The sequence below is a fragment of the Chiloscyllium punctatum genome, chromosome 41, assembly GCF_047496795.1.
Source record: "Chiloscyllium punctatum isolate Juve2018m chromosome 41, sChiPun1.3, whole genome shotgun sequence".
NCBI classification, from domain to species: Eukaryota; Metazoa; Chordata; class Chondrichthyes; order Orectolobiformes; family Hemiscylliidae; genus Chiloscyllium; species Chiloscyllium punctatum.
This window is the reverse complement of record NC_092779.1, coordinates 40,534,627-40,546,716: the sequence shown is the minus strand read 5'-3', so window position 1 is coordinate 40,546,716 and position 12,090 is coordinate 40,534,627. Positions and strand designations below refer to the sequence as shown.

At 42.6% G+C, this 12,090-nt stretch overlaps 1 protein-coding gene across 1 annotated transcript in view; it reads right to left on the bottom strand.

Moving 5' to 3' along the window:
• mak (male germ cell-associated kinase) overlaps positions 1-12,090 on the bottom strand; it is a 233,517-nt gene that overhangs the window by 186,560 nt on the left and 34,867 nt on the right. The gene's annotated exons all lie outside the window — the stretch shown is intronic.

The following is a 12,090-nucleotide window of genomic DNA, read 5'->3' as shown; positions in this document are numbered from 1 at the left end:
AAGTTCCATTAATAGCAGTGTGATAGTCGTGGAATCTAGTCATTTTATAATACGATAATGCAAGAACATAAAAAATAGAAACGCAAGTAAACTACCGGGCCTTGTTCAGACTGCTTCACTACACAATAAGATAATAGTGACCTCATTCTGGTCTTAACTCTGCTTTACTATCATTCTACTGTTGATCAAAAATCTGTCTAATAAAGCTTTGACTAAGCCTTCACTGCACTTGGTACAAGAGAATTTCAAAAAGCAATGACGCTCTGAGATCATCACATTCTCAATTCTATCTCAAAAAGATGATCCCTTGTTTTTAAAACTGTGTACCCAGTAGTTCTAGATTCCCCAGGGAGAAAAGTCTTCAGTATTCATCCTGTTAAGTCCTCTCAGGATTTTATGTTTTAATAAAATTGCCACTCATTTTTTCAAACAGTTGTTTTAATAATTAGTTGAGAGATTTTAAACAAGACATTGTAAACAAGACATTGTTTCTACTTCTGATCTGATTAGAAATTCAAATCCTATGAATGTGATTTTAAGCCATGAACATTTTGAGAAAGGCAAAAATGCTTCCACTGAGTCATGGTTAATACTCCAGTTCAGACTAATATGTGTCAAGAAATAGGCTTGGATCCAGATATTGACAAGGACAGCTTGGGCTGAGAGGAGTTGTGGGCAGAAATCATTTAATATTCTCATAGTGTGAAGTTTTAACGTAAGGTGGGAAGGGTATAAAAGAGTACAATTTTGACCCCTGAAAGACTCTGGACAGGGGATAAGCTTGGTGGGTCGTTATTCGAATAGTTCACATTTAGTACTCTGAAGTCATCCAAAAGTTGACAGTTTACCAAATGTCTGGAAAATTGTAAGCAAGTTAAAGCAGAGGCTGACAGCTTCGTTACTTATTTAAACAACAAACCTATGTACTGGGAGCAGGATTCCACAAACAGGATGTTGCTATTAGTCCAAGAAGATATTTGATTGACCATGCTGTGTACAAATTTCAGTGCTGATTCAATGTCAGGTAGGTAGGCCAATTGTTCCAACCACCAACTGATCACATTAATCAATATGTTCACGTTTAGATTAGATTAGATTACTTACAGTATGGAAACAGGTCCTTCGGCCCAACATGTCCACACTGACCCTCCGAAAAGCAACCCACCCAGACCCATTCCCCTACATTTACCTCCGCACCTAACACTATGGGCAATTTAGCATGGCCAATTCACCTAACCTGCACATTTTTGGACTGTGGGAGGAAACCGGAACACCTGGAGGAAACCCACGCAGACACTGGGAGAATGTGCAAACTCCACACAGACATTTGCCTGAGGCAGGAATTGAACCCGGGTCCCTGGTGCTGTGAGGCTGCAATGCTAACCACCGTGCCACTGTGCTGCCCACAAATGTTCTTAATGGCTAGGTTCATCTGATTCATAATAGTCAAATAACAGACTGTATTTAATCAACCCAAGCTTGTAAAACCCAAAACAAACTAACTTTTAAATATGTGATTCTGTGGTTGGACAGTAATTACAGAACAATTCCAAGTGCACTAAAAGCTATATTAACAAATAATTTAAGATAATCAGCCAAACTTGTAACAGATAGCAAGAGTTAATTCCAAGTTTTGAAAATGAAAACAGAACATAAAGTTGGCCCTCTAAAGAGAGAGACTGGGGAATCAGTAATGAACAGAAGGAAGTGGCAGTTAAATCAAATAAACATTCTATATCTGCTTTCACTATAACACCTCGTAAAACAGGATGAAAAGGAATGGAGGAGCTAAAAACAGTTACATTTAACAAGGAAAAGTAATACTCATAGAATAAAACTCAAACTAATAGAATAAAATCTGACTAGTTGACAAAAACTATTTATAATGACAGACAAAAAGGGGTGGTGGTATAATGTTAATGTCACTGGATTATTAATTCAAATTTCCAGGTTCTTGGTTCATAGATTTGAATCACAGCAAGGCAGATGGTGAAATTTGAATTCTGTAGAATTCTGGAATTAAAAACTATTCAAATTGCGACTACTTAGCCATTGTCCATTGTTGATTGTCAAAATAAATCTGGTTCACAAGAGTCCTTTGGGAAGGATATCTGTCCCCCATACCTGACCTAGCTGACGTGGGATTTCAGGCTCTTAAATGCCTGCCGAAATGAGCTAGAAATTCACTCAATATATCAGAGCCATTCCAATAATGGAGGAACTATGCAGCACCATAAACAATAATGGTGAACTAAAAATAAAACAAAGAACTACAAATGCTGGAGATCTGAAACAAAAACAGAAATTCTTGGAGAAATTCAGCAGGTCTGGCAGCATCTGTGGAAAGAAAGCAGAGTATTTGAGAAGATTTGTAGTTCAGGTTGTGGATGAGGTGGTTACCTTGCTCGCTGAGCTGGTAAGTTTGTTGGCAGACATTTCATCACCATTCTAGGTAACATCATCAGTGCGCCTCTGGTGAAGTGTTGGCTTTCTATCCCACCTGCTACTTATGTGTCTGGGTCTACTGGGGTTGGTGGTGTCATTTCTGGTTTTGTTGTTGGTTCTTTTTCTTAGTAGTTGGTATATGGGGTCTAACTCTGCACATTGGAGTTCCGGGTTGAGGTCGAGGCTTCCCGGAATTCCCGTGCATATCTCTGTTTGGCTTGTCCTAGGATGGATATGTTGTCCCAGTTGAATTAACGTCCTTCATTGTCCATGTGTATAGGTACAAGTAATAGCTGGTCATGTCTCTTGGTGGCTAGTTGGTATTTCGTGTACCCTGATGGCTAATTTCCTTCCAGTTTGCCTCAGGTGACAGTCTTCACATGGTATTTTATATATAATGTTGGTCCTGTTGGTTGTAGGTATGGGCTGTGCTGAATAGTTCACTCCTGTATTAGAACTTCCAAAATGTGTTATCTGGCATTTGTCCAGATGAAATTCCATCTGCCATTTCTTTGCCTAAATCTCCAGTATATCTATATCCTGCTGTATCCTCTGGCAATTTCCTTACAATCCACAGCCCCCCCCCAAACTTTGTGTCCTCAAACTTATCAGTCAGGTCATATATATTCTCCTTCAAATCATTTATGTATTTTACAAACAACAGGGGTCCCAGCCTATGGAATACCACTTGTCACAGATCTCTAGTCAGAAAGGCACCCTTTCACCACCACTCTCCACCTTCTAAGACCAAACCTGTTGTTATGTATCCATTTTCCAACTCACTATGGATCCCATGTCATTTTACCTTTTGTATCAGCCATGAGGGACCTTGTCAAAGACCTTGCTAGAGTCTATATGGACAACATCTACTGCCCTGCCCCCAATTGTCTTTATCATTTCCTCAAAGAACACAATCAAATTTGTGAGACGCAATTCTTCTGACACAAAGCCATGCATCCTCACACGAACAAGTCTATATTTATCAAAATGTGAGTAAATCCCTAAGAATCCTCTGCAATAATTTCTCTACTACAGACATAAGGCTCACTGGCCTATAACTTCCTGGATATTCCTTATTGCCCTTCTTAAACAAAGGGACAACGTTAGCTACTCTCCAGTTCTCTGGGTCCTCTCCTGGACTAACAGGATGCAAAGATTTATACAAGGCCCCAGCAATTCCCTCCCTCACCTCCCTTAGTATTATGGGACAGATTCTATCAGGTCCTGGTGACTTGTCTACCTTACTGCTTTTTAAAACACCCAACAAATCCTCCTTCTTTGTTTTTATATAACTCATTCTATTATATCAACATACCCTTCCTGAAACTTACCAACCACTATGTCCTTCTCCTTCGTGAGTAATAATCCAAAGTATTCGTGAAGGACATCATCCACTTCCTCCAGCTCAAACATTAATTCCCTCCTTTGTCCCAGAGTGAACTTACCTGTTTACTAACTACCCTTTTGCTATTTATAAACATATAAAATGCCTTGGGATTTTCCTTAATTCTACTTGTCAAAGATTATATATGGCTACTTTTAGCCCTCTTAACTCCATCTTCCCATTCTTTCCTGCTTTCTTTATATTCTTCAAGGGTTCTATCTGTCTTCAATTTCCTAAATTCTACATATGCTGCCTTTTTCTTTTTGACTGAACTCACAAGTTTTCTTGTCATCCAAGGTTCCCAAATCTTGCCATCCTTATCCTTGATATTCACAAGAACCTGCTTGTCCTGACCTTTGATCAACTGGCCTTTTAAAGTTTCCCGCAAAATGATGTGGATTTACTCTCAAACAGCTGGCCTGAACCTTCATTCCCCATTTCCTACTTAATGTTATCATAGTTAGCATTTCCCCAGTTTAGTAGTTTCACCTAATCACTACACTTACCGCTATCCATAAATATCCTAAGACCTATAGAATTATGGTTACTTTCCCAAAATACTCGCCCACTGAAACTTTGATCACCTGGGGGCTCATTCCCCAACACCAAGTGTAGAAAGTCACCTTCCATAGTTGGACTATTTACATATTGCTTCAAGCTACCCTCCTCCCCACTGGACGCACCTCAAGCAACCTTCCTGGATATACCTCAAGCATCTCCCCCCCCACCTCACTAGATGAACCTAACAAATCCAAGCCTAAGGCACTAAGCAACCCCCAGTCAATATAGGGGAGGTTCAAATCATCCACATCAACACACCTATTGTTCTTATATTTTTCCAAAATCTTTCACATACTGGTAGGTTGAGAGGCTAGAGCACAGCCCATTCAAAGTGACTGTACTCCTTCTATTCCTTAACTCTACCCATAAGGCAACGCTGGATGAGCCCTCCAAGGTGTCCTCCCTCAATACAGCTGTGATATTCTCCCTTATCAACTCAGTTAGCAACACTCCACTTCTTTTACATTCCTCACCATCTCGCCTAAAACATCTGAATCCTGGGTTGGTAAGCTGCCAGCATTGTCCCTCTCCCAACCAAATTTCTATAATAGCTACATTATAACTGTATGTACTAATCCAAGCACTAAACTCCTTTGCCTTACCTGACATTGTCTTCACATTAAAACTACATTTCATACTGCCAGCCCTGCCATGTTCAGTAACCCCCTTCCTATCTGTCCTTTGAGTAATGTTAGGTGTCATATCTCTTGATGGGAGAGCATTTCGATGATAGTGATCACAATTCCCTGACCTTTACTACAGTCATGGAGGGGGATAGGAGCAGACGGTATGGGAAAGTATTTAATTTGGGAAGGGGAATTACAAATGCTATTAGGCAGAAACTGTGGAGCATAAATTGGGAGTAGATATCCTCAGAAAAATGATGACAGAAATGTGGAGGTTGTTTAGGGAGCACTTGCTGTGAATGCTGAATAGGTTTGTCCCACTGAGGCAAGGAAGGATGGTAGGATGAAGGCAACTTGGATGACAAGAGATATGGAACATCTAGTCAAGATAAGGTTGAGGAAGCAAGGATTAGACAGGGCTCAAGAGGATTACAAGGTATCCAGGAAGAAACTGAGGAATAGACTTAGGAGAGCTAGAAGGAGGCACAAAAACATTTTGGTTGGTAGCATTAAAGAAAACCCAAAAGCATTCTACACATGTGAAGAACAAGGTGGCCAGAGTGAGGGTAGGGCTAATCAGGGATAGTGGAGGGAACTTGTGCCTGGAGTCGGAGTTGGTAGGGGAGGACCTTAACGAATTCTTTGCTTCAGTATTCACTAGTGAGAGAGACCTTGTCGTTTGTGAGGATAGCATGAAAAAGGCTTATCTCAGTCCCAACCCTCGAACTCAGCACCGCCTTCTTGATCTGAAATCTTCTTCCCGACCTCTCCGACCCCACGCCCTCTACGGCCCATAACCCTCACCTTAACCTCCTTCCACCTATCACATTCCCAACACCCCTCCCCCAAGTCCCTCCTCTCTACCTTTTATCTTAGCCTGCTTGGCACACCCTCCTCATTCCTGAAGAAGGGCTTATGCCCGAAACGTCAATTCTCCTGCTCCTTGGATGCTGCCTGACCTGCTGTGTTTTTCCAGCAACACATTTTTCAGCTATACCCAAGGTTACTACAGGAAGTGAGGGTAGAGATTGCTGTGCCTTTGGTGATGATCTTTGCCTCCTCACTGTCCACTGGAGTAGTACCAGATAATTGGGGAGTGGCAAATGTTATTCCTTTGTTCAAGAAAGGGAATAGGGATAACCTTGGGAATTACACACCAGTCAGTCTTACGTGAGCAAATTATTTGGAGAGGATTCTGACAGACAGGATTTCTGACTATTTGGAAAAGCATAGCTAGATTAGAGATAGTCAGCATGGCTTTGTGAGGGGCTGGTCACACCTCACAAGCCTTATTGAATTCTTTGAGGATGTGACAAAACACATTGATGAAGGTACAGCAGTGGATGTGGTGTGCATGGATTTTAGCAAGGCGTTTGATAAAGTTCCTCATGGTAGGCTCATTCAGAAAGTAAGAAGACATGGGATATTAATTTGGCTATCTCGATGCAGAACTGGCTGGTCCTGAACAGAATTGGCTGGCCCATAGAAGACAGAGGGTGGTGATAGATGAAAAGTATGCAGCCTGGAGCTCGGTGTCCAGTGGTGTTCCACAGGGATCTGTCTGGGACTTTCGCTCTTTGTGATTATTATAAACAACTTGGATGAGGAAGTGGAAGGGTAGTTTAGTAGACTTGCCGATGACATGAAGGCTGATAGAGTTGTGGATAGTATGGAGGGCTGTTGTAGGTTGCAACGTGACATTGACAGGATGCAGAGGTGGGCTGATAAGTGGCAGATGGAGTTCAATGTGGAAAAGTGTGAAATGATTCATTTCGGAAAGTTGAATTTAAATGCAGGCACGATTCTTGGCAGTGTGGAGGAACAGAGGGATGTTGGGATCCATGTCCATAGATCCTCCAAGTTGCCACCCAAGTTGATAGGATTGTTAAGAAGGCATATGGTGTGCTGGCTTTCATTATTAGGGAAACTGAGATTAAGAGCCGCCAGGTTGCGCTGCAGCTCCATTAAGCCCTGGTTAGTCCACATTTGTTTAAGAAAGATGTGGAAGTGTTATTGAGGGTACAGAGGAGATTGACCAGGATGCTGGCTGGGCTGGAGGGATGTCTTATGAAGAAACATTGAGGGAGCTAGGGCTTTTCTCATTGGAGCAAAGGAAGAGAGGTGACTTGATAGAGGTGTACAAGATGATGAGAGGCATAAATAGAGTGGATAGCCAAAGACTTTTTCCAAGAGAGGAAATGGCTATCATGAGGGGGCAAAATTTTAAGGTGATTGGAGGAAGGTTTCGGGGAGATGTAAGAGGTAGGTTCTTTACACAGAACTGTTGAAAAATATATGTTTAAGAGCTCTGCCATTTCCTTACTTCCCAAAACCATCTCCCAGATTGATTCTCTGAGGGGTCTATGTTCATTTTATAGAACATAGAAAAGTACAGCACAGAACAGACCCTTAGGCCCACGATGTTGTGCCGAGACTTAATCCTAATGTAAAGTATAGTAACTTAACCTACGTACCCCTCAACTCACTGCGTAAAGAACCTACCTCTGATGTCTCCTTTATACCTTCCTCCTAATATCTTCAAACTATGATTTCTCGTACCAGTCAATCCTGCCCTGAGGAAAAGTCTCTGGCTATTGACTCTATCTATTCCTCTCACTATTTTGTACACCTCGATCAGGTCTCCTCTCTTCCTCCTTCTCTCCAGAGAGAAAAGTCCGAGCTTATTCAACCTTGCTTCATACGGCAAGCCCTCCAGTCCAGGCAGCATCCTGGTAAACCTTCTTTGCACCCTCTCCAAAGCTTCTGTATCTTTCCTATAGTAGGGCGACCAGATCTGGACACAATATTCCAAGTGTGGTTTCACCAGGGACTTGTAGAGCTGCAGCAAAACCTCACGACTCTTAAACTCAATTGCCCTGTTAATGAAAACCAAAACACTATAGCTTTCTTAACAACCCTATCCACTTGGGTGGCAACTTTGAGGGATCTATGTACTTGCACACCCAGATCCCTCTGTTCCTCCATACTGCCAAGAATCCTGTCTTTGATCCTATATTCAGCATTCAAGTTCGACCTTCCAAAATGCATCACTTCGCACTTACCCAGGTTGAACTCCATCTGCCATTTCTCAGCCCAGCTCTGCATCCTGTCTATGTCGCGCTGCAGCCCGCAGTAGCCCTCTATACTATCGACGACACCTCCAACCTTTGTGTCATCTGCAAATTTACTAACTCACCCCTCAACCTCCTCATCCAAGTCATTTATAAAAACTACAAAGAGCAGAGGCCCAAGAACAGAGCCCTGTGGGACCCCACTTAACACTGTCCTCCAGGCAGAATATTTTCCATCTACAACCACTCTCTGCCTTCTGTCAGCCAGCCAATTCTGAATCCAGATAGCCAAATCTTCCTGTATCCCATACTTCCTGACTTTCTGAATGAGCCTACCATGGGGAACCCTATCAAATGCCTTGCTGAAGTCCAAATACACCACATCTACTGCTCTACCATCGTCGACCTGTCTTGACACCTCCTCAAAGAACTCAATAAGATTTGTGAGGCATGACCTACCCCTCACAAAGCCATGCTGATTGCCTTTAATGCTTTGCCAAAGAGTCATAAATCCTATCGCTCAGAATTCTTTCCACAACTTTGCTGACCACAGAGGTAAGACTGTCTTGTCTGTAGTTGCCAGGGATTTCCCTATTACCTTTCTTGAAAAGTGGAACAACATTTGCCTGCTTCCAATCCTCCGGTATGACTCCTGTGAGGAGGCAAATATCCTGGCCAGCAGCTTAGCAACCTCCTTTCTTGCTTCCTGGAGCAGCCTCGGATAAATCTGGTCTGGCCCTGGGGACTTATCAATCTTAATGTCTTCCAAAATTTCTAGCACATCATCTTCATCAATCTTGATCTGGTCAAGACTGTATCCCACCACTTCTAAGTTTTCAGTTACAACAAGTTCCCTTTCCTTGGTGAAAACTGAAGCAAAAAACTCATTTAGGGCTTCCCCTATCTGGTCAGACTCCACGCACAAGTTCCCTCCACTATCCCTGATTGGTCCTACCTTCTCCCTAGCATTCTCTTATTCCTCATGTAGAATCTAGAATCTGGTTTCCAGCATCTGCAGCCCTTGTTTTTAACCTCTTTTTCCACCCTCTTTGGTCTTTTTAAACATTCTAAACCCTGGAACATCAAGCAAACATTCCTATCCCTGTGAAACCCACATCTCCATTATGGCCACAACATCGTAGCTCCAAGTACTGATCCATGCTTTAAGTTCGTCACTCTTATTCCGGACAGTCCTTGCATTAAAGCAGACACACTTTAACTGATCCCTATGTTTCATCGCGTGAGAAACCTTCCTGATTGATTCAATATATCCTGTCACTGTCCTGTCTGCAACTGACCCCCTCTCAGACATGTGGCTCTGATTCCCACCCCTCTACTAAACTAGTTTAAACCCTCCCGAATCGCACGAGCAAATCTCCCACCCAGGACATTTGTACCCCTCCAGTTCAGGTGCAACCTGTCCTTCTGGTACCACCTTCCCCAGAAGGTATCCCAATGACCCCTCTTTTCCTTTTCTATATAGTTTAAGAAGCTTTTATTGTCAGTTTTTATATTCCTTGCTAGTTTCCCCTCATAGCTTATTTTTTTCTCTCTCTTATCTTTATAGTCTTCCTTTGCTGGATTCTGGATTTATTCCAGTCTCAGGACTATCACTGACTGTGGCCTCCTTAATATACTTTTTCGTTCAACTTAACATTCTCCTTGAATTCCTTGATTAGCTATGGTTATTTTATCCCTCTCTTAGAATCTTTCCTCCCTACTGGGATGCATTTTTGCTGAGAATCATGAATTACTTCCTTAAATGTCTGCGACTACTTGCTTACTGTCATTCTTGTTAATCTATTGACCCACTTCACTTTAGCTAATTCCGCCCTCATTTCATTATAATTCCCTTTATTTAAATTAAACCCAAATGTCTCTGAGTCAAGTTTCTCACTCTCATACAGAATATTAAATTCAATCATGCTACAGTCACTACCTCCTCGGGGATCTTTTACTCAGAGGTCAATTACTAAACCTGCCTCATTACTCATTACCAGATCCCAGATAGCTTGCTCCCTGGTTGGTTCTGACACATATTACACCAGAAAACAATCCCTAATGTCACAACTGCCTTTTTCAATTTCATTAACCCAATCAACAATACCCATTATTATTGCTCGGTTCCTCTTACGTGCTCCTATTATTTGATGATTTATAGCCTGTCATTTAGAGAGGATAAGGTTTGCAGGTCCATAACTACTTCCATCAATGCCTCCTTTCTATTGCTGTTTTTTTTTTACATCCGCCAAACTTATAATATCTTTCACAATTATTCTCATTTTGTCTCTTATTAACTGTGCAATCCTGTCATACTTCTCTCCCAAAGGTCAAATATCCTGAAAGTTCCCAGTTTTGATTTCCTTGTAACCATGTTTCCATAATGGCTACATGATATGCAATATCAGTATGCCTATCTTATTCTGAAAGTTTTATGTATTAAGATACAAACAATTTAAGTTTGTTCTATTATAAAACTTCCCTACACTTCTATGCTTCCTTGGTGCAATATGACACTCACATTCTGTCCCTTCCTTTAATTTTCTGTAACAATCAGTCCCACTAATAATCTGCAATCCTACCTTCTCCTTTATCTCTGGTTTCCTAATTTTCCATGCAACTGAACCCACCCTCCCATCCCACAGTTTAAAGCCCCACCTACAGCCTTTTCAGTTCTTTTTTTCATTCTCCCCGTATTGCATGGACTTTGACTGGGTGCTTAGGTTTCCTCCCACAGTCCAAAGATGCTCAGATTAGGTGGATTGGGCATACTAAATTGTCTGTAGTGTCCAGGATTTGTGGGCTAGGTAGATTAGCCATGGTGAATGCGGTGTTATGGGGATAGGGTATGGAGCTGGGTCTGTGTGGAATGCTCTTCAGACGGCTGGTGCAGACTCAATGGGCCAAAAGGCCTCCTTCTACACTGTAGGGATTTTGAGATTTAGCTCATATTCACTCAACAGAACTTCTTTCTGTTTTGGTACTTACATTGATTATGACAGCTGGATTTTCACCCACCAATTCCAAGTTCCTCTGCAGCTAACATGAGATATTTTGATCCACGGCATCAGGCAGACATACTACCTTTAGGACACACAATTCTGAATGCAGAGAACAGAGTCTATTCCCTAAATACAGCCTTTGGAACCTCCCTCCGCCAGACCTAAAGAACTCATCTTTGGACTCCTCCCATCTCCAGCTGTACCCACTTAACGCACAACCCCTTCTCTCTCCAGCCAAGACCTGAACTGACTCCCAGAACCCTCACTCTCTGTTCCAGACCCAACATGAAGTGGCCTCCAAACCTCTCTCTCACCCCACTGAACCTGACCCATTCCCCAGACTCCATCCTCTCTCCTCACCACCAGATCCAACCTGATTTCTGGACCCTCTAACTTCCTTTCACCAGACACAAGCTGACCTGCAAGAACACTGGACTTCGCACCTTCACCGCACATGATCCAGGCAGTGGAGAAAGTGAAGACTGCAGATGCTTGAGATCAGGGTCAAAATCTGTCAATAATCCAGGCAACCAATCGATACCTGCACCATCTCTTCCCAAGATCCAGTGGACATCAACCACATTGGAACCCACCATTTCTGTATTGAACCCAACCTGACACGTCCCCAATAATCCATCTCACACTCGATTTCACTTGAACCAACCCGTGCCTCCATCAAACCTAACCAGACATGACCCTAAGACATCCCTGGCACTGACCTCACCCAACGCAACCTGAGCACATCCCAGCACAACCTGACCCCAGACCCATTCCTGCCATCATCAGGCCTGATCCAACTGACCCCTGGAACCATTCATCCTTGGACCCCAGGACAAAGATGCCCAACCAGACTACTCAGATCTATCCCATTTCCTGCTGGACCAGATCCTAGGACCAAATCCACCACTTGCTGGACCAGACCACACCCAAACCACCCATCTCTGTGCTGGAGCTGACCAAACCAGACTCCAAGACACCATTGATTCGTACCAGTCTACATC